Source organism: Oncorhynchus keta, chromosome 14 (genome assembly GCF_023373465.1).
Source record: "Oncorhynchus keta strain PuntledgeMale-10-30-2019 chromosome 14, Oket_V2, whole genome shotgun sequence".
NCBI lineage: Eukaryota > Metazoa > Chordata > Actinopteri > Salmoniformes > Salmonidae > Oncorhynchus > Oncorhynchus keta.
The window spans coordinates 28399023-28425092 of record NC_068434.1 but is presented as its reverse complement, the minus strand read 5'-3'; the positions used below and the strand labels follow the sequence as shown (position 1 = coordinate 28425092).

The 26070-nt window shown below is 41.9% G+C and overlaps 1 long non-coding RNA gene across 2 annotated transcripts; it reads right to left on the bottom strand.

Annotated features, from left to right (window-relative positions):
- Positions 1-6052: 6052 nt before the first annotated feature.
- On the bottom strand, positions 6053-24753 carry LOC118393146 (uncharacterized). 2 transcript variants are annotated; one of them, XR_004827498.2, is made up of 3 exons: positions 24640-24753; positions 22357-22431; positions 6053-6308 (listed from the first exon to the last, which is right to left on the bottom strand). It is a non-coding gene; the product is annotated as an uncharacterized LOC118393146 (long non-coding RNA). The 2 variants fall into 2 exon arrangements; XR_008063908.1 differs by lacking the exon at positions 6053-6308 and adding an exon at positions 19802-21671.
- Positions 24754-26070: the final 1317 nt, after the last annotated feature.

The window sequence follows — 26070 nt, the reverse complement described above, 5'->3', positions numbered from 1 at the left end:
GACTGGCCGATGACCCAATGAGTGTGCAGAACACCTTCCAGAACCGGAACGAGAACTGCGGACCATGGTCAGAGACCATGCCCACCGGAAGTCCTTGGATCCGGAAGATGTGCTGTACCATGAGCTAGGCCGTCTCCTTGGCTGAGGGGAGCTTGGGGAGGGGAATGACCACCACCGTAAGGATCGTGGTGTTGACATCAGACGGAGGGAGACCAGTGACGAAGTCCAGAGATATGTGTGACCAGGGATGATGAGTGACAGGAAGTGGTTGAAGGAGGCAAGCCGGAGCTTGCCAAGGACTCTTATTCTAAGCACAGACAGTGCAGGAGGCGACGAACGCGGAGACATCAGGGACCATGGTCGGCCACCAAAAGCGTTGTTGAACAAAGGCCAGGGTACGACGAGAGCCATGGTGACAGGTAAGCATGGAGGAATGAGCCCAGTCCAGGGCCAGGGAGCGGGCAGCGTCTGGGACAAACATCCAGTTAGCTGCCCCCCCGGGTTCCGGCTGGGAACGCAGTGCCTCACGGACCAGGTTCTCTATTCCCCAGATGAGTGCAGCCAGCAGACACGAGGTGGGAAGGATGGTCTCAGGGTCCAAGGGTGTAACGGCGGGGCTATATCAGCATGAAAGCACATCTGGCTTCACATTCTTGTAGCCTGGGCGGTGCGGAGATATTCCAGGATCTTGTGATCCGTTCCCCTAATGAATGGATGTTCTGCCCCCTCTAACCAGTGCCTCCACTCCTCCAACACCCTCTTCACCGCGATTAGTTTCATATTTCCCACATCTTAATTCCTCTCTGTGGCATTAAGACGATGGGAGAAGAAGGCACAGGGATGCAGCTTTAAGGTCCAGAGCAGAATGCTGAGACAGGACAGCCCTGACTCGAACGTCCGAAGCATAATCCTCCACCACGAAATGACGACACGGGTCTAGATGTATTAATATAGGAGCCGTGGTGAAGCAGTGCTTAAGGTCCAGGAATGCCTGGTCTGCCGCTGGTGACCATGTGAATGACACCTTGGGAGAGGTGATCGCAGAAAGGGGGGAAGCCATGGTGCTGTAACCCCAGATAAAATGGAAATAGAAATTGGAAAATCCCAGGAAGCGTTGCAGCTGCACTCTGGACGTGGGTTGGGGCCAATCCACCACCGTTCTCATCTTTCCGGGATCCATCTGCACATTACCAGTAGCAATGATGTATCCAAGGAAGGAGAGATGGAATTCTGATTTTTCTGCTTTCACAAAAGCTGGTTTTCCAGCAGACGATGGAGGACTTGTCAGACGTGGAGAACGTGTTCTTGAGCTGAGTGTGACAAGATGAGGATGTCGTCAAGATAGACAAACACGAACCGTTTCAACATGTCGCGGAGTACGTTGTTAACCAGGGCCTGGAACACAGCAGGAGACCTCATGATAAGACCCAGATGCAGACAGCTCAAGTCACAGAAGTTTATTTACAAAACAGGGGCCAGGCAAATGACAGGTCAAGGGCAGACAGAGGTCAGTATTCCAGGGCAGAGTCCGTAAGGTACAGAACGGCAGGCAGGCTCAGGGTCAGGGCAGGCAGAATGGTCAAACCCGGAAGAACTAGAAAACAGGGATAAAACAGAACATGGGTTTGACGAGACAAGACGAACTGGGAACAGACAAATAGAAAACACAGGTATAAATGCACAGGGGATAATGGGGAAATGGGTGACAAGCACAAGACAGGTGAAACAGATGAGGGTGTCATGACGTTGGCCTGGGGGTAGGTTTATGACAGTCATAAATACCTCTTCCCCCCTTTTTTCCTCTCTCTACCAAATCAAATCAAATCAAATGTTATTTATATAGCCATTCGTACATCAGCTGATATCTCAAAGTGCTGTACAGAAACCCAGCCTAAAACCCCAAACAGCAAGCAATGCAGGTGTAGATGATGTTACATTTGCAAAACCCTTGGTTAACATAGAGATTCTGGGAACATCAGAAGGTGGGGGGAAATGAACTATATTCTGGTAATCCGATCAATTGAACATATGCGGTGGTACTTAATGAATATGATGTCATCTGAGACATTCTCATCAATGATAAGATGACATAAACTCTACAGTGCAAAGTCTACACATCAGAATTATCGGATTCACATGGAATTGTGGTTCAATTTAAATGTTTGAATATGAATTTATTTGTGATGGGATGAAATGTGATTTTAGCATCTAAAATGTGAGATTTGGGTTTTCATAAGGTAGGGCTCTGCTCAATCAGTGGCCCGTCCCTTCCAATATAAAGGCTTGACGACAATATAACCTCCTGTTCCGAGGATGTGAGGACGACGGTCCGTTGTCAGAATGGTGATAAAAAGAAAGTGATACCTCCTAGCCGTTGAGTAAGCAACAGCAGCTGCAAACGCAGGTTAGGAAGGAACAGACAGAGTATCCCTTCTACCACACAATGACGTTACTACAACATATCCAATTTACCAGCAGAGACATTCTTCAAAGGACAAAGGACTCGTTTGGGCAACACGGCCTTCCATCTACCACCAACCTACCGAAGCGCAGTTCAGAGTAAATATTTATTTCATTTTTCTTTTCCAAATGGGCGGTAATTTAGAATGCATAAGATTCTGTATTTACGATAGCACAGCTTCGCCCTTTGTTCCTCAGTTTTCCCGCTTTTTCACTCAAACCCAGCCCTTTCTTTGGTGTAACCAGCTGTCATATCTTTTCCGCCCGCTAGGGACGTTTTCCTTTATGACGTCATTTGTAATCAAGTTAAGATTTAATTATGTGTATGTGTAATTCTGTGTGATTAGTTAGGTATTTAGTAAATAAATAATGAAACCCAATTTTGTATTGCTGATTCAACTTGTTAGCCAGGGTTCGTGCAGATAACCAAGAATTTACAACTTTCAGATGAGTCTGAATTAAGATGACGATTAATATTGACTGCAATTGATGTAAAATATTACTTGGTCTTTAAGAGTTTATTCGGAAGATAACAGCTCTATAAATATAATTTTGTGGTGCCCCGACTCTCTAGTTAATTACATTTACATGATTAGCTCAATCAGGTAATATTAATTAGGGAGAAATTATTTTATAGACTAGCATGTCATATCACTTAATCCAGCATAGCCAAAGACACGACAAGGGTGTGACAGTGTGTGGGTGTGAGTGAGTGTTTGTGTAGAGTATGCATAGAGAGAAATCAAAAAGAGGGTGAGACACTTCCTCTGATATCTGCAGATATCAGCTGTGAGAGCCAGTCCAAAGACATTACGTTCTTATGACATTTCAAACTGCATTATTGCTTGACACTTGAGGCTTTGTATGGGTATATTACTTCCTATTGGGGTTTAAGGCTTCATGTAAATGAGAAGAATATATTAATGCAAGAACAATATTTAGGCTTTGTTTAATTGTGTATTTATCACTCTTCTGTGTGTGTGTGTGTGTGTGTGTGTGTGTGTGTGTGTGTGTGCGCGCATGCGCGTGCACGGGCATGTGCGTTGTGTAATACAGTCATCACTATTGATTTTGGTGACAGGGGATATTGACGCTCGCTGAGTCACTGCTATCACAGTGTGTGATGATGAGACATGAATTTGTCTGGCCTGCCCCACAGCAACACAAAGGGCTGAATAGAGAGCAGGAGGTTGGGATGGGGCCTGTGGCCAGACTGGCGGCAGGCCCATCTGAGGGCCAACAGCCAGCCACCTGCATGGTACTGCTGGCCTATTCTCCCTGGAGCTGCCAGCCTCTCTGCCAGGCCTCATCTACAGCCCAGCCATATCCTGTTCTCTCCTACTCTAATATCTTCTCATTCCATCTCATCTGTCCATCTCGCCGGCTGAGTTTGTATGTGACGAGTGTCATGGCCTCAGCTGTGATCTGGCTTCTTTTCAGCTTTCACAATATGGTGTGATCAACAATGAGGCTAGCCAGGACAAAGATTAGCTGGGCATTTTGTTGTTTGCTGTTTGTTTGACTGTGCAACTTGTTTGTTGTCTTATGGCCTTTTGATCTTTTTCACTTTAGGCTTATCTAATATCCATACAATTTAATTTCATAGGACACAAAATTATTGCTTGTTTTTGTTAATGCAGTGGTGTGAATTGTGTTGATTGCCATTGTCTTCAATGAAATGATATAAGGTTTGCTACAAAACAAGAGAAAGTTACTGAATCTGTCATAGAACTATCTTGTACATTTGACTTTTCCTCCGACAATCATTATGTCCCCTCCTGTACTCCCTGTTCACCCAAGCCTGCGTGGCGATGCATGACTCCAACACCACCACTAAGTTTTCAGACGACAGTGGTAGGCCTGATCACCGGTGAGGATGAGACAGCCTACAGGGAGGAGGTGCCGGAAGAACAACCTCTCCCTCAATGTCAGTAAGACCGAGGAGCTGATTGTGGACTACTGGGGGACGACAACTGACTGAAAATACAGTTTATTTTTATTTCTCATGTGTTTTTGTTCTACCTTGCTGATTTTAGTATTACATTGTTATCGACAGCTGTATTGTTGGGTTTAGAACTTGCAAGGAAGGCATTTCACTGTACTTGTGCACGTGACATTACAACTTGAAACCTGATGTGAATGTTTTATTAAAATCTTAGAAATGCTAAATCATATTTTGATAATATAATGAGCAGCGAGTGGAACAGAGGAACGTTCTTAGCTGTGCCAAGGCAGTCAAAAAATAAGGGTTGCTTTTATATTTGATTGTAGAAGCTGTGCGATGAATTTCATAAACAATGTGTTGAAATCATATGATCAAACTCCACTGCTGCTCTCCCTCTCCAGTTAATTGAGAGAAAAGCAATTTAAATATATTTTCAAATATGCTATGCTCAACATACTGACACACACCCCTCATTCCTTCTTAAATCCAACTAGGCCTACCTTCTTAAAAGTACAATCGCTTCACCTGAAATGAGAAATACCAAAGAAAATATTTATTAGAACTACTTTCATGATAGTTTTTGAGATCGAGTCTTAATTAAAGATGAAAGTGAAGAATATATATATATTTTTAAATACATTATTGGCACTGTGACACATTCTTGTCACATTGTATCTTCCATGATTAGTTCGACTTAATTTACCTGCCACAGGGAAGGTGAACATTATGACCAATCAAATGTCAATGCTACACTCCAAAGTTGGTAATATAGTAAAGCCTGAGAACATAATTCTCTAGTAGGATTCTGTATGGGTGTTACTAATACAGTTTTCATGAAACAGTCAATTTGTGGGGAAATATTTGTGGTGATATTGTCTAAGCTATAGATAAGAGTTTGATTATTTACTGTCTTGTCTGCATTTTGCTACACCCGTGATCACATCTGCAAAATATGTGTAAGTGACCAATAAAATTTGATTTGATTTGTTCTGTGGTCAACCTGCGGTGGGGCAAAATTGATCTCTGCCAGGTTAATACTGCCCCCTGGAACCCATTCACTGTATTGCAATCATGTTCAAAATGGAATTGTGAATAAATTAAAAGCAGTTAGATAACAAAATGTAAGTGTCAATATTTTGTCATCCATTAGTATTTAATCAATATAATAAGTTAAAACCATATCTCTGAAATCATTCTAGAAGTAAGCGCACATGTAAAAATGAAGTGTGGTAACCTCTTACTGTCATAATAAACGCTAAGCACCAGACCCATAACTTTGTCTGTGTGTTGGTGATGGTTTTCATGTGTTGATAACTTCATTATCCGAAATGATTACTGCAGTTTTTAATAAACTATGTTTCATCCCCATATCATACCATACCAACATGCCCTGGTTCAGTATGATGATGGATCGTCTATAATGATTTTGAACTGAGAATGGTGATAAAACCCTGAATGCTAAAACATCCCTTTGCCTATTGAGGGTATTTATTCCAAGTAATATTTCCAAATGTAATTATGTAAATAATTACTATTTTAGATATTGTTGTTGTTGGTAATATCCAGACCATAAATAGAAAGTTTCAACATGTGTTTATGTAATAAATAAATAATTAGCATACCTATATTTACCTTCACACTGCAAGACGCATTTGACAAATGTTTATTTCATACAAAATGAAACTACTGTCTCTTATGGAACTTAATCAGTACAGACACATCCTTGGCTGCATCAACTTTACAAACTGGTGTAACATTTACAATTGTTTTCAACATCAATAGATTTGAATTCCATCAAGGTTCACCCTGAGAGGTGAAATATTAGCTCTGTTTTGTGCCCCTCCATGGTCCTGTAATGTTTCAGTTTGGTGCACCTTTGTTCTGGTGACATTCTAGTTTTCCTCTGAAAGACAGACAGTGATGTTTTAGGATTATGACCCCAGAGCCCCAACAAACAGGTCATCCAAACATGTGATTCAGAGGAAGATAAAGGCAGAAGGAGCACACCAGGATCCCTGTCCCAGACAATAAGAAGCTGAAACAGAGGAGGAGAGAAATTTCCATCCCAGCTATAGGCCTTGTCGGATCCCCATCCTAAATTCCCGAGCTGTCTGAAGGAGCCCTCAGGACTGGTAAGCTGGCAGGGTGTGTTGTGCGAGTCTGGCCTGCTTCTGTAAGCCCAGGCGGGGGGTATGGAGGAGCTTTTGGGGATAATTTGATAACTTGTGCATTTTTGACCCCCTCATGGTCTCACTGTCTCTGCTAGAGGGGAGTCAGTCTGGGTTAGATGGAGCCACCAGAAGCCCTTCAGTATATCTTACACATTCATGCCAGTGATAATTCACAAACCTGTCATGGATTGGTCTCTAATATACACAGAACCAATAATGTGTGTCAACCTCCAAGGTACAGTGAAGACAGAGTTCATGAGAAGGTCAAAGTTGGTATACTTTACTACTGCTCTGGCCTTGATCATCCAAACTTGTTTTGTGAGGGGCATGACGTAGAGATCATCAGCCTAGGGCAAAGACAAGGCTGGTAGGGAGACTTTCTGAGACTGTCTGAATGCTGAAAGCACTTTCAGGGATACAACCTTTCTGAACAGGTTTGCAGATCCATGCAAGTACCAAAACAAAGTAATTATCACCAGCCTGAAGGAGAGTCTGTTCTAGACTAATCTAAAGTTCCATCAAGATACTAAAACATAGTAGAATTGAAAACACAGACTAGAGTCAGATGTGGGGGGAGAATTCTGTTCTGACCTGATGGAAGCCAAATCCTGTGCATTGCTGTTTAAGCAGAAATATCAAACAACTGCAGATACTATTTTTATGTGCGGAACTCACACTCAGTTGTTCCCTTTCTTTGATGTTCCAAGAGTTTCTGCACTACGATAAATAAACAGTAATGCGGAGGAGAGATTACAGACCAAAATGGCTGCAACAGGGAGGAAGCTATGAATCTAGTGAATGGTAATGAATCACATTCACTTGCATGAAGATACAAGGACTCAGCACTGTGTGTATTAGTCCATAGTCCTGTCTGTCTTACTACATGAGAGTTGACATGTTGTCATATGTGATGATTCAGGGGGATAGCTACTGCAGCCATAGCTCTACATGGCTCTCTGTGTGTGACCGGTTCTCAAAGGGGGGCGGCTGTGGCGGCTATCCATTATCAGTAACAGGTCAGGGTTGCACAATGGGGGCACTGTCAGATCTGTCGGGGATGCACTGTGGTAGGTACAGGGGTCACTTTGATCTCCATGCAAATGTTCACTGGAGTGTGCCATGTCAGAAAACTGATCCACTCTGGACATTTCCCTCCAGTAACCATCTCAGAATCCATCTCTTGCAGACGAAAAAAACAACAACAAGAAATACAAAAATGTGTGTCTTAATTAAATCAAAGGAAAGTGAGTTAGATAAAAGGATGCCTGTCTGGTGTGTGTGTGTGTGTGTGTGTGTGTGTGTGTGTGTGTGTGTGTGTGTGTGTGTGTGTGTGTGTGTGTGTGTGTGTGTGTGTGTGTGTGTGTGTGTGTGTGTGTCTCAGATGGGAGCCAAGACTGCCCTGTCTGTGTTTGTGGGCCTGAGTGACCCTGGTGGGTGTGTTCACTTTAAAGGGCTCAGTGAACTGTGAGGACCTGAGACATGAGACAGAGTCGCCCAGCTGGCCCAGGGCCCCGGGACACGGGTTCACCCAGAGAACGTGAGCTGTGCCGGGGAACAGGGCTGAGACTGGCTCCCACAACCCTCCACTCCACATGTCAACAGGCCCGTTTGAACCTCCCTATGTTTTTACTTGCTTGTCCCTGGAAAACTGGGTTCTGGTATGGCTACTATAAGTATACATTACACTCAAAGATCTTTCCTGAAATTGTCAGTTTTTGTGTTATTTACAAAAAGTATTTTAGAGAAGATATTAGAAACAGCCAGACTTAGTCATAATCAATGATTATATTGACTGGTTGATTGGTTGGTTATACGTAGTCCAGCCCATTCATACTGCATTTACAGTACATAATAATTGGATGGCGAAGTAAGACAAACATTTTGCTAACCATTTCTCAACAGTAAATGTTATCATAATAAGCTTTGAAAGTTCAACATATATTTTCAGCCAAGATGTCTAAAGTTTGAAGAAACACTTCCTGCTGGATCATGTAATTCTGAAGAGAAGCACTGTACAGACAGTGTTACGTCCCAGTCACTGTCTGACTCAAGCCGAGTATCTGTATTAGGTTATAATGTTTGCTGTTTTAAAATGAGGATCTTCTTTTCTTTATTTTCTTTTTTGAGGACATTGAGGCAGACAGAGCCCGAGGGCCATCATCCTGGCTGGGATCTTAGGAAGTTTCCAGACAACCATCCACCCTGTGGACCCTGCCGTTACTCTGGGTGAGGTCTGGCGGATGTCAATTGAACCAATATTTAAATATTTAAGCAACAAACATTACAAGCTCCCCCTTGGGTGCAGTTATCAGGTAATGCTGCCGCAGTGCTCCCCAGAGCATCATGGTTAGAATTACAGTGTAAATTAAAGCTGACACTAAGAAGTGCTCCTCACAATGACCTGCAGAAACCAGCAGACAAAAGGCTCTATTATAGCGCAGGACAAAAGGGAGGTTACTAGAGATACCTGAGCCCACTCTCGCCGAGTCAGTGTGTCTGCTGGAGGAGGAATGCCTGGTGTTGCTGTACCACAACACACACACACACACACACACACACACACACACACACACACACACACACACACACACACACACACACACACACACACACACACACACACACACACACACACACACACACACACACACACACACACACACACACACACACACACACACACACACACACACACAGGATACACAAACACATCATCCACTCTTCCCGACAGCTTTCATTATTGTATATCATAAGATGTGATTTCTCAGGTTATCACACAGAAAGGTCAACAGTGATCTGTACCAGGTATATAGTATGTACTGGTGTCATATTATAATGACCTGGAGGCCAGAATCCTGTGTTTTTGTGTGAAGAAAGTAATATCTGACTATTCCGGTGTCAAGAGGTTAGAACAACACAAAATCTCTCTCTTTCTCTTTCTCTATCTACCTCTCTCTCTTTCTCCCTCACTCTGTCTCCTCATGCCGACACCATTTGTGAATTTCAGGAGATTTTATCCTATCTCTCTCCATCTGCTGTCTCCATGGTCCTCAGCAGGCTTTCACCTCCACACTAATTCCCCACTTCATCTCGGAGTCAGGATGACAGGCCTGCATGGTCCTTCTCCTCCCCCTCTGTCTACTCTGCTGTCCCCCACCCTCTCTCTCCCCTGCACCCAGGCACTGTCAGTCCATGGACAAATTGGTCAGCTGAGTTGCCCACATGACATGAAATGAATGACAGCAAATTTGTTTGAATCAGAGATATCCAACTGTCTTTTTTGAGTTATTGAAATAAAATGAAACAAGACTTAAAAGATTTCAAAAAATGTGATAGGCTGTCACGAGGCTGTCACAAACACAGAGATCCCACACATCACAGAGTTCTACCGTTTGTGGAATTATATGGTCACAAATACACCATCATTTCAACATTCCACTGCTTGTACTTGATGCTGGCTGTGTCGTCATACCGAATCCACATTATAAGGACAGCTTGGTGATTTTCAATAGAGCCCTATGGAGGGAGAGGACTACAGGGTTGTAGAGGTCACTGGAGAGATCAACACACAAGATGTTTAATAATGCATATGGCCTTGCAGTGTTCACAAAGTGTCAGCTGCCAATACCAGTCTTGTCACTTCACCACCTTAGATTAGAGCTACATACAGCCATTACTGATAGATATCCCTATTGATTTTGGAATATTGTTCCCATTGATTTTCCCCCTTTGTTGAATTGTTTTTAATAATTTATATGGTAGTACTATTGGCATCCATGTTCACACGTTTTTTGTTGTTGTTATTGTCACATGACCTGCATATGTATTGCCATACTAGAATATATATAGGCCTATATAAGCTGGTAATAAAGTCCAACAAGTCCAAGTCAAATTGTATAAGCTTGGTATATACATTCTTGTGTCATTGTCTGTAATGTTGCTCAGAGATATGATATTGCAAAGTACTGCAGGTGCCCCCAGCATAGGTTCAATCTGATGGCAATGGTTCAGACTGAGGGGAAGGGACTGTTTGCACGTAGTTATTGAAAAGATAAGGCGGTATGAAATCACATACAGGAAGATGCATGGTGCAGAGACAGGTCTCAGACAGGTCTCAGACAGGTCTCAGACGGTAAAGGAAGGTTCGGGAATCCAGTTTGTGCATCCAATGAAGACCCAGCTCTTATTAAAGTTGCCTTTGGATGTTTTAAAGGCTTCAATGGGAAGTTGTTAAGTTGGGAATAGAAATAACAAGCCAGGAGAGAGGACAGACTGCCATCTGTCAAAACAGAAAGGTTTTAGTGTGAGGATGGCTTGGGGCAAAGTGCTAACTAACTTGTGATTTTTTTTGTCTCGCTAAAGATGCATTGTATATGGTAGCCTTGAAATAAATACAACAGGCCCAAGAAGTTGTTCATTAATTTTATATCAATTAACACCACACTGTAAAAAAATGACATCCAGTTACCTGTAAGTTATTATAATAAAAGGCAAAGTATGTTACCGTAAATACAAAACTTTACAGTAATGTACTGTTAAAACAAAGTTTCTTTATGGAATTTATCTTATTTTGCTGGTTGCCAGTAAATTACAGTGCAGGTGCATCAAGTCTCATAAGCCCACAAAACAAACAGTTTGGAGAACAAGGTGCAGTACATTCAAAAAGTATTCAGACCCCTTAACTTTTTCCATCATTTGTTAAGTTACAGCCTTATTCTAAATGCATTAAATTGCTCCCCCCCCCTCCTCATTAATTTACACACAATACCCCATAATGACAAAGCCAAAACAGGTCTTTAGAAAATTTTTGCAAATGTATATTTAAAAAAAAAAAACTTGAATTAAAAACTAAAATGACATTTACATATGTATTCAGACCCTTTACTCAGTACCTTGTTGAAGCACCTTTGGCAGCAATTACTGCCTCGAGTCTTCTTGATATGACGCTACAACAATGAGTTTCTCCCATTCTTCTCCGCAGATCCTCTCAATGTCAGGTTGGATGGGGTGCGTCGCTGCACAGTTATTTTCAGGTCTCTCCAGAGATGTTCGATCGGGTTCAGTTCTGGGCTCTGGCTGGGCCACTCAAGGACATTCAGAGACTTGTCCTGAAGCCACTCCTGCATTGTCTTGACTGTGTGCTTAGGGTTGTTGTCCTGTTGGAATGTGAATCTTCGCCCCAGGTCTAAGGTCCTGAGCACGCTGGAGCAGGTTTTCATCAAAGATCTCTCTGTACTTTGCTCCGTTCATCTTTCCCTGCCGCTGAAAATCATCCCCACAGCATTATGCTGCCACCACCATGGTTCACCGTATTGTAGGGATGGTGCCAGTGACGGCATTCAGGTCAAATAATTCAACATTGGTATCATCAGACAAGAGAATCTTGTTTCTCATGCTCTGAGTCCTTTAGGTGTCTTTTGGCAAACTCCTAGTAGGCTGTCATGTGCATTTTTACTGAGAAGGGGCTTCCGTCTAGCCACTCTACCATAAAGGCCTGATTGGTGGAGTGCTGCAGAGAAGGTTATCCTTCTGGAAGTTTCTCCCATCTCCAGAGAGGAACTCTGGAGCTCTGTCAGAGTGACCATTGGCTTCTTGGTCACCTCCCTGACCAAGCCCCTTGTCCCCTGATTGCTCAGTTTGGGCAGGCGGCCAACTCTAGTAAGAGTCTTGGTGGTTCCAAACTTCTTCCATTTAAGAATGATGGAGGCCACTGTGTTCTTGGGACCTTCAATGCTGCAGAATTCTTTGGTACCCTTCCCCAGATCTGTGCCTCGACACAATATTGTTTACGATCTCTACGGACAATTCCTTCGACCTCATGGCTTGGCTTTTGCTCTGACATGCACTGTAAACTGTGGGATCTTATATAGAGAGATGTGTGCCTTTCCTAATCATGTCCAATCAATTGAATTTACCACAGGTGGACTCCAATCAAGTTGTAGAAATATTTCAAGGATGATCATTCGAAACAGGATACACCTGAGCCCAGTTTCGAGTTTCATAGCAATGTGTCTGAATACTATTTTATTTTTGTAATACATTTGCAAAACAAATTCTAACTTTTTTTTCGCTTTGTCATTATGCGTTATTGTGTTTAGATTGATGAGGAAAATAATGAACTTCATCAATTTTAGAATAAGGCTGTAACGTAACAAAATGTGGGAAAAGTGAAGGGGTTTGAATACTTTCCGAACGTGCTGTATGCACAGTATATTCAGTCCTGTAGATTGTATTGCTTTGTTATGAGTGTTTTATCAGACTCAAGGTATGACACAGTGTCTCTCTCTGGGTTGGATTAATAGCAGATGAACATGGTGTACATGTGCTTTCCAACAAGGGAAGAGCTACACTGAACAGTGGTCGTTACAATTTATTGATTTATGCATGTCCCTCAGTGCACTGTCATGCCTCTTTACCCTATGCAATGAATTATCTTTTGCATATAACTTGTTTTCATGTTCTCCTGCAGGGCAAAGCAGCTGTGGTTTGTTTTTGGTGAAACTGCTCAACTTGAAAATGTTTGCAAAAACTGAAGTCAATATTTTGTTCCCTCCTCCTGTAGCCTATAATCCTCACTGGGGTTTGTATGTGTACATCGGTAGCATATGTTCTTGATATTTCTAGCAGTGATAGTCAATATATGTAATTGCCATTGTTCGTCCAATCTGACTAACCCAAAAAGGAAACTAGTGGAGCTCAGGCATCTCCGGTCTCCCATGATGAAGATGGAGGTTAACTTTGACCCACAGACAGAGTGGGCGAGGATACTTGTCTAATTGAATTACTGTCTTAATCACACTCCCAGCTTGTAAATATTGTTCTGAACTTCTCCCCCTCAGTGTCTTCAGTTAAGAGACTATTACACACATTACACATGATTTTACCTCAACTTTCAATTAGCAAAATAAGAACAGTAAATGGTCAAAAAGTTTTTATTTAATGATATAAGCCCTATAATGATATTTCACCTGATTAAGTTTAAAACAATCTTAGTTAACCCAAAACTAAAGTCTTGCATAATTGGTCAGCTGCTCAATTAAGTTCTGGGACCATACATGTTAAGAGAAGGGATTAAGAGATGCTAGAGTGAGGAACAGAACCGGAACAAGGAGCTCCACCCTCTTTCTTCGCAAGTTACCTGCAAGTCTATGGGCCGAATGTCCCCTCCCCTTCAGACATTTGAAAGATGCTAACCCCTGCGAAATACAAATAACCAGTGACGAGAAACCCAAACAGACGCGCAAAATCTGTCCAAGAGAGATTAGGTTTAAATAACTTCTTAGTTTACTATGATTAACAATTGCATTGGTTGCTTGTTTATTGGACTAATGGACGAATGATTAGATATTTTGTTTTAACTTTCTCACATCACCCCCTGATGGTATACAAAAATATAACATAGACTGTAAGTCACAGTACTGTATGTCTGAACATGTGGCACAGTACAGGCTTGCTCGGGTCTACAGTACAAAACAGTTGCTGTGTTTGGGCCCCTGATATATTCTATGTTGGAAGGCCTAAGAATATGTATCCAATTATGATGACCACATGAGGTCATACAGTACATTTTACAGTGTAATCTAGAGGCATGATTTAGGTGAGGAAGGACAGAGGCTTGGTGGAAAAAACACTTGTCTGTGAGTGTTAGTTAAGGCCACAGTCATGTCACTTATTACATCGTTCTGGAATGAGCTGCGAAAAAATGTCTGCCAACCCCAGTCCCTCTCCAGCCCTTCCACCGAGGGCGAGAGTTATGGGGAGTTTGAGCATGTTACACATTGTACTCTGCAGATCAAAAGCAGTTTATGGCTATTCAAGATTGGTATTTTTCCAAATCTGTTTTGTAGTCACACTGGCTTTACATTTCTGGTCCCCAAATCTCTTGACAAGATTATTTAATTTCACTTATTTGTGATTTAAGATACTATTCCAAATGAATTTCCATGAAAGACCAATTTCTTCAAAATGGATATATTAAATTATTTATTTTTCCTTGATTAGCCTTTGCCAAGTAATTTGAGAGCTTAAATTAAATTTCCAGTCTTTCATGTTCATTCACAAAACATCTTTGGGGAAGGAATTAAAAGTAACTGTTGGTTTCGCGCTTACGGCACAGAGCCACCTATATTAAAACTGACACCTCAAAATGTCCTGGACAGACATTCGGATACTTGGATTATTACATTCAAAATATCTCAATCACCTTTCATGGTAGAGCATCTTAATTGATGTTATCCTTGTAGAGGGTAGTATGACAATAATATGAACAAGCTAAATGTGTCCGTGGCTGATTCCAATCTGCAGAGTTTAAAATGTATGGCCACCATTGACCCTCATTGCTTTGCTGGCTTCCTCAAGAGAACCTGCTGTAGGCTGTGTGCCAATCGCTTTCAAATTTAAAGAGGTGATGAGGAAACTACCCAGAGGAGACACGAAACACATCAGTTCTAGCACAATAAGACTTCTCTCTTTCTTCCATCTAACCTCTCCCTTTTAGCAAACCTCCTGAGCACTCATTTCCAGCCACTTTAACCTGTTCTTGTGTTGGGGGACTTATGTCGTCATGAGTCAGTGGAGACTTAACTAACAGTGGGGATTATGTTTAAGGAAAGCCTGGGTAAATTGATTGCACTGAGAACTGGGCATTCTGACTTAAATTTCACCAAAGCCTCCACTTACGAACGAAAATCAAGAATTTGTCAAAGCAAGCTGCGTATAATGAGGTGAAACAGAACAAATCCTTAGAGGTGGCAGTCACGGATAGTCCTGTGCTTCTATGAGGTGTGAACGACCAGCGGACTGTTCTTGGCTGAAGATTTCAACCACAGTATATGAGAATGACACCTTGTTGGAAACTGTATCATGGACAGTGATGGCACTAAGCAACATGAGCGGCCGCTTAGGGCCCCGCGGCCACTAGTGGGCCCCCGACCAAAAACTAAAACAAGTCAGTCGTGGTTTCAACTTACTGTTTAGGTTTAGAATAATAGATAATCACTCAATTAGCCCATGTCAGCTAACATTTTATATATTGCTAGGTAAGTTAGTCAAGACAGCTATCTAAACCTTGTAGTAATCATGGCATAATTACTGATAGGGTACGCAAGGCAGGTGCCCAGGGTCCCTGATTATGTTAGTCACTACACTCAGATGGAAAAATGTGTAGAATTTCAGGAAATTTGCTATAAAACTGCAACGTTTTCTCTCCACCCCATAAAAGTTATTTTTTTTTAATTGCAGAAAATTCACAAAGAAGGGAGCCTGAAAAATGATTTGCCGTGAGGTAGGGAAGGCCCCCAACCAAACTTTGGGACCCCAAAACGCTACAGCCAGCCCTGATCATGGATATCAGTATGTTCAGAAGGTTTGCTATGTGAGCATTAAGCATAGCTCTGCTTGTGGCTGATCGGAGAGAGAAAAAAGAGAGCCAAAGGGGTGGGGGAGGGTAGCATAATTTTCTTGGTGGGCTCTTTTGTTCTGAACTTGGGGTGAGTGTAAGTACAACACTGTATTTCCTTCGTCAAATCTGTCAGAATGTCACATAACTCTATCGCACCTGACATGCACTTTCAGGGATGGAGGGGGGAACAGACATGCCCCTGTGGGATCAATCACTAGATCATTACAACCCTTTAAAAAGAACTGACAAGTGACAGAGGAAACAAAACAATGGACAGCCTTATAGTGTTGGGTAGCCTATATTCTTTATTTCTTTATTTTACCCCCTTTTTCAAACTTGTCTCATCATTGCAACTCCTCAAAGGGCTCGGGAGAGGCGAAGGTCGAGTCATGCATCCTCCGAAACATGACCCGCCAAACCACTCTTCTTAACACCCACCCGTTTAACCCAGAAGCCAGCTGCACCAATGTGTCAGAGGAAACACCTCTCAACTGACAATTGAAGTCAGCCTGCAGGTGCCCGGACCGCCACAAGGAGTTGCTAGAGAGCGATGAGTCATGTAAAGCCCCAACGGCCAAACCCTCCCTTAATCCGGACTATGCTGGGTCAATTGTGCGCCGCCCTATGGGACTTCCGGTCATGGCTGGTTGTGACACAGCCTGGGATCAAACCCGGGTCTGTAGTGAATCCTCAAGCACCTCGATGCAGTGCCTTAGACCGCTGTGCCACTCGGGAGGCTATATTCTAAAAGCTCCACAAGTGCTGTGTATGTGGATAATCAATGAGGATAAGAGAATAACGGCAATGTTATAGCTGCTTCACGGCTCGGGCCTCTAGGTATGATATCAAAAAAAAGAACTGTAAAAAAATCTGCTGATAAACATTAGGCCTTTTTTCTTTCTTTCTGTTGGAACTGTCCCTTTCATTTTCTGTCTGACATTGTTAAGCTGTTCGCTGTCTCAGAACCTGTTCAGGTGGCGAGTGAGAGATTACCCTCCCGCAAAAACAGCTGGGTCTGATCTACTTAGTTAACTGACTTTCATTGAACAACAAAAAAAACAGGAAAACAAACTGTGAGTGGGGTGTCTCGCTTCCTCTTCCGTCTATGATAACATGACAACACCTCCACACTGAAGTCAGGGATCAATGCAATAAAGGGATGTGGTCAGCCTGGTTCACACACTACAGACAGTGGATGGAATGCTGCCCTGTAGAGCCTCCCTCCCTGTTAGCATTGACCACCACAACACGACTCTCAACATGACTTTAACACGGGCCGCTGACTGGTGGTTATGAAAGGGACCATCTACAGGAGGCCATTCTCCCCTGTAAGGGGGGGCACTGTCTAGTCCTCCCTGGGCTGACCTTCCACAGATCCAATATTACTGCCCCCAGCCCCCTGCATGGCCCCTGGTCTGTAAATCCCCCATCTGAGTCTGCACATGGGGACGGATTGGGTTCCAGGGCCACCTCTCTCCCTGTACTGACCCGGCCCATAAACAGGGGCTTTCATAAGAGATCACAGGTGCTTATTTACAAAATGGCAATTTTCTTGATAATTCCATGTTACTGCATTACCAGATCTTATCACAGGGCCAGTATCATATTCCTGAAGTTTTAGACTTTAATGAAAGATGCTTTGCATCTGGCTGCAGGTGGCTAAACCAAGTAGACCAGGACTTCTGCTGGTCTTTGTCAGGCAATACCAGAGAAAGACATACGGCAGGTATGGGGTCAGGGACAAGGATAGGGATTTGAGATGGAAATGCTGTGTTGCAAAATTTGTAAAGTGATGTGTTCATAGGCAACCAATCCAGTAGCTATATTTTAATTTCAGCTCTGTAATATTTCATTTCCAGGTTGGTTCACTTGTAAGATTGACAACATTGTTTGACGGTTTCACTATAATATCTAATGTCTATATTTGTAGGCAAAATATTACTTTGTATTACTGTTTAGTTTTAATTGTAATCAAACTAGCTTATATGTTGTAAACATTTTTAAGAGGCACATTTCCTTAAGATTTTGGTAAATAAAGCTAAAGCCTGTCTTTTTACATGTTTTGGAAGGGATGTAATTTCAGCCAGCTATGGATCATTAAAAAGAGATCATATTAAATACCACTTCTTGAGAGGGAGAGGGAAAGCGAGAGAGAAATAAAGAGGAGATTTGTCAGTCAATTCTGAGTGACCCAATCCCCTTAGCCTAACGAAAAACAGGAGAGAGAGGGTTGAGGTCAGCTTTCTGTAAATTTGCCGATGAAATGTTGACAAAACAGCCAATTTTCTCTAATTTCATCGCAGCCTTCTTTCAACAGCCCAGTCACTCAGAACCCCTTCATTTAAAATAGCAACCTTTGACACGTACCTCATCCCTGACTTCTTTGGCCTGGCAGAAATACGTTACAGTTGTGTCTTTCAGGTCAGGTGGATGCCGTTTAAGTCCTTGGCTTCATAAAGGCGGCCTTTGTCTCTTTAGCCTACTCTCCTGGGCTCGAGTAAAGGGATAAGAAATGTAGTTAATAGCTCAGGATTGGCCTAATCATCAGCTGCCATTACTGCTCCAATATCAGCAGGGATGACAGACTTATCAATAACAAAGGCCCAGCTGAACCGTCCACCAGTCCATCATCTTGATCTCTGCTCCACTAAGCAGGGCTTTCATTTGGGCTAAGCACCGGGCAGCACACCTCTCCTTCTCTTCATGGTGTGCCAGATATCACTCATCCCCACAGGCCTCTCTGTGTTTTCTGAAAGCCCAGGCCATAATTTCCACAATTTGCCTTAATTTCTTAGGCAAATGCAATATGATATATTTGAAGACGAAGCATTTAGAGCTTCATTATCATTTGTATCCACGCACCTCTAATTATGATTTTTCTGAGAGTAGTGTGCCGTACTGTTGTTCATCTTTGGTAGTTCAGATTTTCAGATCAAATTAAGATATCTAAGCTATTAATTTTCATCGAGGCGCCTAAATATTTAAAGGGACAGATAAAGCGCTAAACAAAAGATGCAAATGCCTGGTTTTTTGTTTTAGAATCATCAGAATAATTTGCTCTAGTCTTGAACAATGACAGGGGAAATATGCGGTATGCTTTCTCTCTCTTTATAAATAATGGCAACATTTTCTTTGCTGATATCAGCTACAACCTCCCCCAAACCCTCAACGTCTTCAAGGAGTAACCTGAGAGGGCTGAGAGGTGCTCCCACACCTGGCCGAGCTGGCCCTTTCATTGACAGTCATGGTGAGGACCAGGCACTGACAGACTCAAACACCTGCTATTGGGAAATATGTTCTCCATCAGTGAACTATAGCTTCTCTCTGGACTAGAGGACTGGGAGGCCATTGTTCCTCCTGAGTACTGACAGCCAAGTTATTTCTGGACTCTTGCTGCACATGGAGAACAATGTGTTATTCATGTTATATTTACAAGGAGACAAATGGAATGTTCTCCATTGCTATTAAATGTTATTAAAGTGTAAACCATTTCCTTGCATGTCAAGATGTTGTAGTTCAATTATGTTTGATATTGAAAATTAAAGTGACAGTTGTATGATAACTGCTCAGGTTATTCTGTTTTTATTCTGAAACAAAGCATATGTTCATTTTTTTGGGGGGGTGAATGTTCTATAGTCAAAACAAAACAGTAGAGCCCCTTATTCCTTCACACTACTACCTGAGATCATGACTTTGAACAGATCCTAGCAGCCTTTGCTCCCCAAAGATTTAAGGAGGGGGTCATTGCGGAATTTGCTAAGTCATCTGGAATAATAAAAAAAGAAGTGAGGCATCTCAGAGCCTCAAGCCACCCCACCTGGAGCCTGATCCCTGCCACCACTCAAACCCAGTCCCATTAGTTTACCGCCAAAAAGTTATTGGTCAAGTAGCCTAAATGGCACTGAAACAAACAAAGCCCTTTTTCAAGAAAGATTACAACTTCAACAGGAAACCCTTTGATTAGGAGGCTGCTTGAAATGTTATCAATACCATGATCACCCCTGCAGGTCAACAAAACCATTTCTAATCACCATACCTTGGCTGCACCTTCAGTTCTGTGTCGATCTCTTGAAAAAAGCAAATGACTGTTGAGAATAGAGGAGCAACTTGTTTAACAAGGAGCATGTGCAATGACAAAGCCATTCTGTTCCTTATGTGGATCTTCCACCTGCACCCAGATTAGGTAAGATATTCACTATAGCTGCCAAGCTGAATGAGAAGAAATACACACAGGATCACATTCAGCCCTCTCGTCCATAAATACTGTAGGTTAGGAAGGACAGAGACTGCTATAGTCTAAAATAAAAGAGCTATTCCATTCTTGTTTTATAGGAAGGATATAAAGCCGTTTATATAAAGCTTACAAATTCAGGTTTGTAAGCTTTAGTTTGTACATCATCAAAAAGAAAACGTTGCAGCCATGCACTAACTTGCCAATAACAACAAGGTTGTCCATTTGATACACTCCAGTCTACTGTGTAGTGTATAGCACACAACGAGTATTTCTGTTTTGAAAGATGTTCATTATGTTGTGTTATCACATTTCCAAATTGACTCCAAATTGATGTTTTGATGTCTGTCTTTTACAGAAATATTTACTTTGGACAAACATGTTATATACAGTACATAGCTCCATACATATGCACGATTTCAAACTCGCCTCTTTGCATATATTGGTCAATATCCAAGTAGAGAGAAACTAAATGTAGCTTCTGTTTTTTGGATGAATGTTTATTTTGTATTATGGTTAATATGTAAAAATAGATTTGGTTGAGGTGACAGTTAATTTGACACAACTCTGTTATCTGCAATTGCTACATTAGATCATATGTACAACACTATGTACTGCATTGACTGTAATTATAATTGTAATTATGAGTTGCTACCGAGTGGTGCAGCGGTCTAAACACTGCATCTCAGTGCTAGAGGCGTCACACAGATCCTGGTTTGATTCCAGGCTATATCACAACCGGCCATGATTGGAAGTTCCATAGGGCGGTGCACATTTGGCCCAGCATCGTTCGGCCGGGGAAGGCCGTCATTGTAAATAATCATTTGTTCTTAACTGACTCGCCTAGTTCAATAAAGGTTAAATAGAAAATACAAATAATTGAAAAGCTAGACTGATTTATTGGAAATTAAAACTGCAAATCACTTTTGCATTTCAACACTCTAAATCAGGAGGGAGGGACTCCTTATCATACTATTGCATAGCTCTGCGATGCAGTGTCCTACTGTAAATCAGATTGTGGTGAAGTTACCGTATCGCAGACACACTGTAGCATTAGGCTACACATAAAATATCAACAACTACAATTCCATCGAATTTTCAGATAAGCACGTATTTTTAAAGAGAAACATATCAAAGTAATGACACAATATAATTATTGTGACCTTTCCTTTCCTCTGTTTTGCTTTCAAATAACTATATCTCTATTTATCCTTACTATTTTCTTTGCTCCCTGTTGTTCCATATAGATTGTTATTCCACAGCCCTCTCTTTAGTCAGTGGCACCCCATGCTGGAGAGACTACAGAACTACATGCAGTACCATTATGACTGGTTTATAAAGGGTGGATCATTGACTTATTTATTTATTTAACCTTTATTTAGCTAGGTAAGTCAGTTAAGAACAAATTATTATTTACAATGACGGCCTACCAAAAGGCAAAAGGCCTCCTGCGGGGACCTGCGCCTGGGATATAAAATAAAAAATAAATACAATATAAATATAGGACAAAACACATCACAACAAGAGAGAAAGCACAACACTACATAGAGACCTAAGACAACAATATAGCAAGGCAGCAACACATGACAACACAGCATGAAAGCAACACAACATAACAACAACATGGTAGCAACACAACATGGTAGCAGCACAAAACATGGTACAAACATTATTGGGCACAGACAACAGCACAAAGGGCAAGAAGGTAGAGACAACAATGCATCACACAAAGCAGCCACAACTATCAATAAGAGTGTCCATGATTGAGTCTTTGAATGAAGAGATTGAGATAAAACTGTCCAGGTTGAGTGTTTGTTGCAGCTCGTTCCAGTTGCTAGCTGCAGCGAACTGAAAAGAGGAGCGACCCACGGATGTGTGTGCTTTGGGGACCTTTAACAGAATGTGACTGGCAGAACGGGTGTTGTATGTGGAGGATGAGGGCTGCAGTAGATATCTCAGATAAGGGGGAGTGAGGCCTAAGAGGGTTTTTTATAAATAAGCATCAACCAGTGGGTCTTGCGATGGGTATACAGAGATGACCAGTTTACAGAGGAGTATAGAGTAGAGTGATGTGTCCTGTAAAGAGCATTGGTGGCAAATCTGATGGCTGAATAGTAAAGAACATCTAGCCCCTCGAGAGCACTCTTACCTGCCAATCTATAAATGATGTCTCCGTAATCTAGCATGGTTAGGATGGTCATCTGAATCAGGGTTAGTTTGGCTGCTGGGGAGAAAGAGGAGAGATTACGATAGAGGAAACCAAGTCCAGATTTAACTTTAGCCTGCATCTTTGATATGTGCTGAGAGAAGTACAGTGTACCGTCTAGCCATACTCCCAAGTACTTGTATGAGACGACTACCTCAAGCTCTAAACACTCAGAGGTAGTTATAACACCTGTGGGAAAAAGGACATTCTTCTTACCAAACCACATGACCTTTGTTTTGGAGGTGTTCAGAACAAGATTAAGGGTAGAGAAAACTTGTTGAACACTAAGAAAGCTTTGTTGTAGAGCATTTAACACAAAATCCAGGGAGGGGCTAGCTGAGTGTAAGACTGTATCACCTGCATATAAATGGGTGAGAGAGCTTCCTACTGCCTGAGCTATGTTGTTGATGTAAATTGAGAAGAGCGTGTGGCCTAGGATTGAGCCTTGGGGTACTCCATTGGTGACAGGCAGTGGCTGAGACAGCAGATTTTCTGACTTTATACACTACACTCTTTGAGAGAGGTAGTTAGCAAACCAGGCCAAAGACTCCTCAGAGACACCAATAATCCTTAGCCGGCCCACAAGAATGGAATGGTCTACCGTATCAAACGTTTTGGCCAAGTAAATAAAATTAGCAGCACAATATTGCTTAGAATCAAAGCAATGGTGACATCATTGAGAACCTTTAAGGTTGCAGTGACAGATCCATAACCTGAGCAGAAACCAGATTGCATACACGAGAGAATACTATAGACATCAAGAAAGCCAGTCAGTTGATTATTGACAAGTTTTTCCCAACACTTTTGATGAACAGGGCAAAATAGAAATAGGCCTAGAACAGTTAGGATCAGCTTGAGCTCCTCCTTTAAATAAAGGATGAGCATTGGCTGCCTTCCAAGCAATGGGAACTTCCCCAGAAAGGAGAGACAGGTTAAAAAGGTTAGAGATAGGCTTGGCGATGATAGGGAAAGCAACCTTAAAGAAGAAAGGGTCTAAACCATCTGACCCAAATGTTTTTTGAGGGTCGTTAACACCTCGGACTCAGTGACTGCCTGCAGGGAGAAACTTTGTAGCGGGGCAGGGAAAAAAGAGGGAGAAGCATCTGGGATTAGAAGGAGTGGGAGATGAAGGAATGTTGGATGGGCAAGGAGGCATGGCTGAGTCAAATTGGAATCCTAACTTAAAGAAGAGGTGAGTAAAGAGCTCAGCCATGTGCTTCTTGTCAGTAACAACCAAATCATCAACATTAAGGGACATGGGCAGCTGTGAGGAGGAGGGTTTATTCTCCAGGTCTTCAACAGTTTTCCAGAACTTCTTGGGGTTAGACCCACAGAGAGATAACTGCTCCTTAAAGTAACTAACTTTGGCCTTCCGGACAGCCTGAGTGCACTCATTTGTCATTTGCCTGAATGATAGCCAGTCAACCTGAGTATGCGTGTGCCGAGCCTTTCACCAAATGCAATTCTTGAGGTGGAGTAACTCTGCAAGATCACGGTCGAACCAGGGGCTGAACCTGTTTTAAATTTTACATTACGTAAAACAAATCTCCAGACAGTAGAATATAGCCTATCACATATCATTTCAGTTAGGACATATGAGAGACATTGTGTTTTGAAATTAGGGTTAACTCTTCTGGGCAGAAATAGATCACCACATATGTGGTATGATAAAGGAGAGCTGCTTTAGACAGGCAGGCCAATTCTGATAACTTTTTCCAGTAATTGGTCTTTCGACCAATCACATCAGATCTTTTCAGAGCTGATATGACTGGTCAAAAGACCAATTACTAAAAAAATATCAGAATTGGCCTGCCTGTCTAAACGCAGCCCATGTGTTCCCAGTATAGGGGCATTGGCCTTGACCTCTTGTCCAAATGCAGCCTCTGACCCCTATTTTCAAACAGTTTGGCACCCCTGGCGCAATGTGCATTTCTCTGAAAATATTAAACTGTGAGAGGATTCTCTTTACAAATCCCAAATGTTATTTTTTCTCTGAGTTTTATGTTGTGATATGCTGTAGGCAAGCCTTATTAATATAATTTAAAGAGTGTATGAAGCATAGATTTTGTAGGGAAGGCCCCATAGGCCATGTGCTTGCGCATAGAGATGGAATCTAAACAGCAGTATAGAAATGCATTTTGTGATTCCACAACCCACACATAAACTTCTTAATTACTGTGATTAACAACTTTGAACCTAACTCAAACAGATAGTTATTTGTTGTACCTTAGTGTGATTGGGGCAGCAGGTAGCCTAGTGGTTAGAGCGTTGGGTCAGTAACTGAAAGGTTGCTATATCGAATCCCTCGAGCTGACAAGGTAGAAATCTGTTGTTCTGCCCCTGAAAAGGCAGGCAGTCAGTAAGACCTTGACAGGTTAAATAAAGGTAACATAACCCAGTATCGCTAGTTTAAAATATGGTGTGGCTATAAGAATAGGATATGCTACAAATTTGTCACCATAAAAAAATTGTACCGAGCAGATATTTGATGCAGTGGGTACGCAATAATAATAATGACGACAGAACCCCGTGAGTTTTATAGGCATCTTTGTTATATTTTGTTTATTAATCTAGCTATCGATACTAGCAGATTCAGACCAGAGAAGAAGAGGCGAAACAACAGGGACAACTGGGCCAGCAGGTGGCGGTGTTTTGCTTCTTTCGCTCACCAAGCGAGGAGTTTTTGTATGGAGGTCAATAGCTAGGTTTCCATCCAATTGGCGAAAGATTTTCATGAGAATGTTCTAAAATCTGCATAAAACAATATGCGCATTTTCCCACCAGAGATGTGTTTCCATCAAACTGACTTATTGTGGAAACAAGTATGTGCGTGATGAGGTAGTGCACATACAAATAACATTTGCTGTTAAATTCCAATGTAAGAATGAAACAAGCAAGTTCAATGGGTTTGCATTGCATTTTCAACGCTACTGCTGGTCTTCTCACAAAAACGTTTGCGTTATATAGCCAACTTGCGCAATCTGGCCTTGGCACGTGCGCTCTCGCTAACAGGTCACTGATACAGTACGGGTAGGCTACCTACACTATGAGATTATGAATAAGAGCGAGCGATATTATTTGTATTTGTCAAACGGCAGCCACGCATCAATCATTATTGTCACCAGAATATGACCCTCTATATTTAAAGGAGCAACATGCTCATCAACTGCAATTTCACCACCCTGTGAAGGTCGTCATAATTTATTTCAACTGTACTAGTGTAATAAACTGCATGGTTTTCCGAGTCGTAGTGGAAGGACCACACAACATATCATCGTTGACTCCAAGTTTTCTTCAATATGATGGATATTATATCAACATTTGAACATAAAAACGTTTCCACCGACATTTCTCGAATAATTAATTTAACAGACACAAAAATATCTCAACCTGTCTAGTTTACTTTATTTTGTCGACATTTGGAAAGTTTACCGGAAAACGTAATTATATTTTTTTATCTGACATGTACTTTACTCGCATAAAAGGTTTCAACGCAAACCTGGTTAATGAGAATGTTTAAATTGGTCAACATAAAAACGAATGGCTTATTTGCTACGTGAGATCTTTTTGATCGAATAGAAGTTTCGTAATACTTACGTTGTTACGAAAGTACTGATCTAAGTAGGACACGTGACATCCCGGCAATGTTGAGGAAAA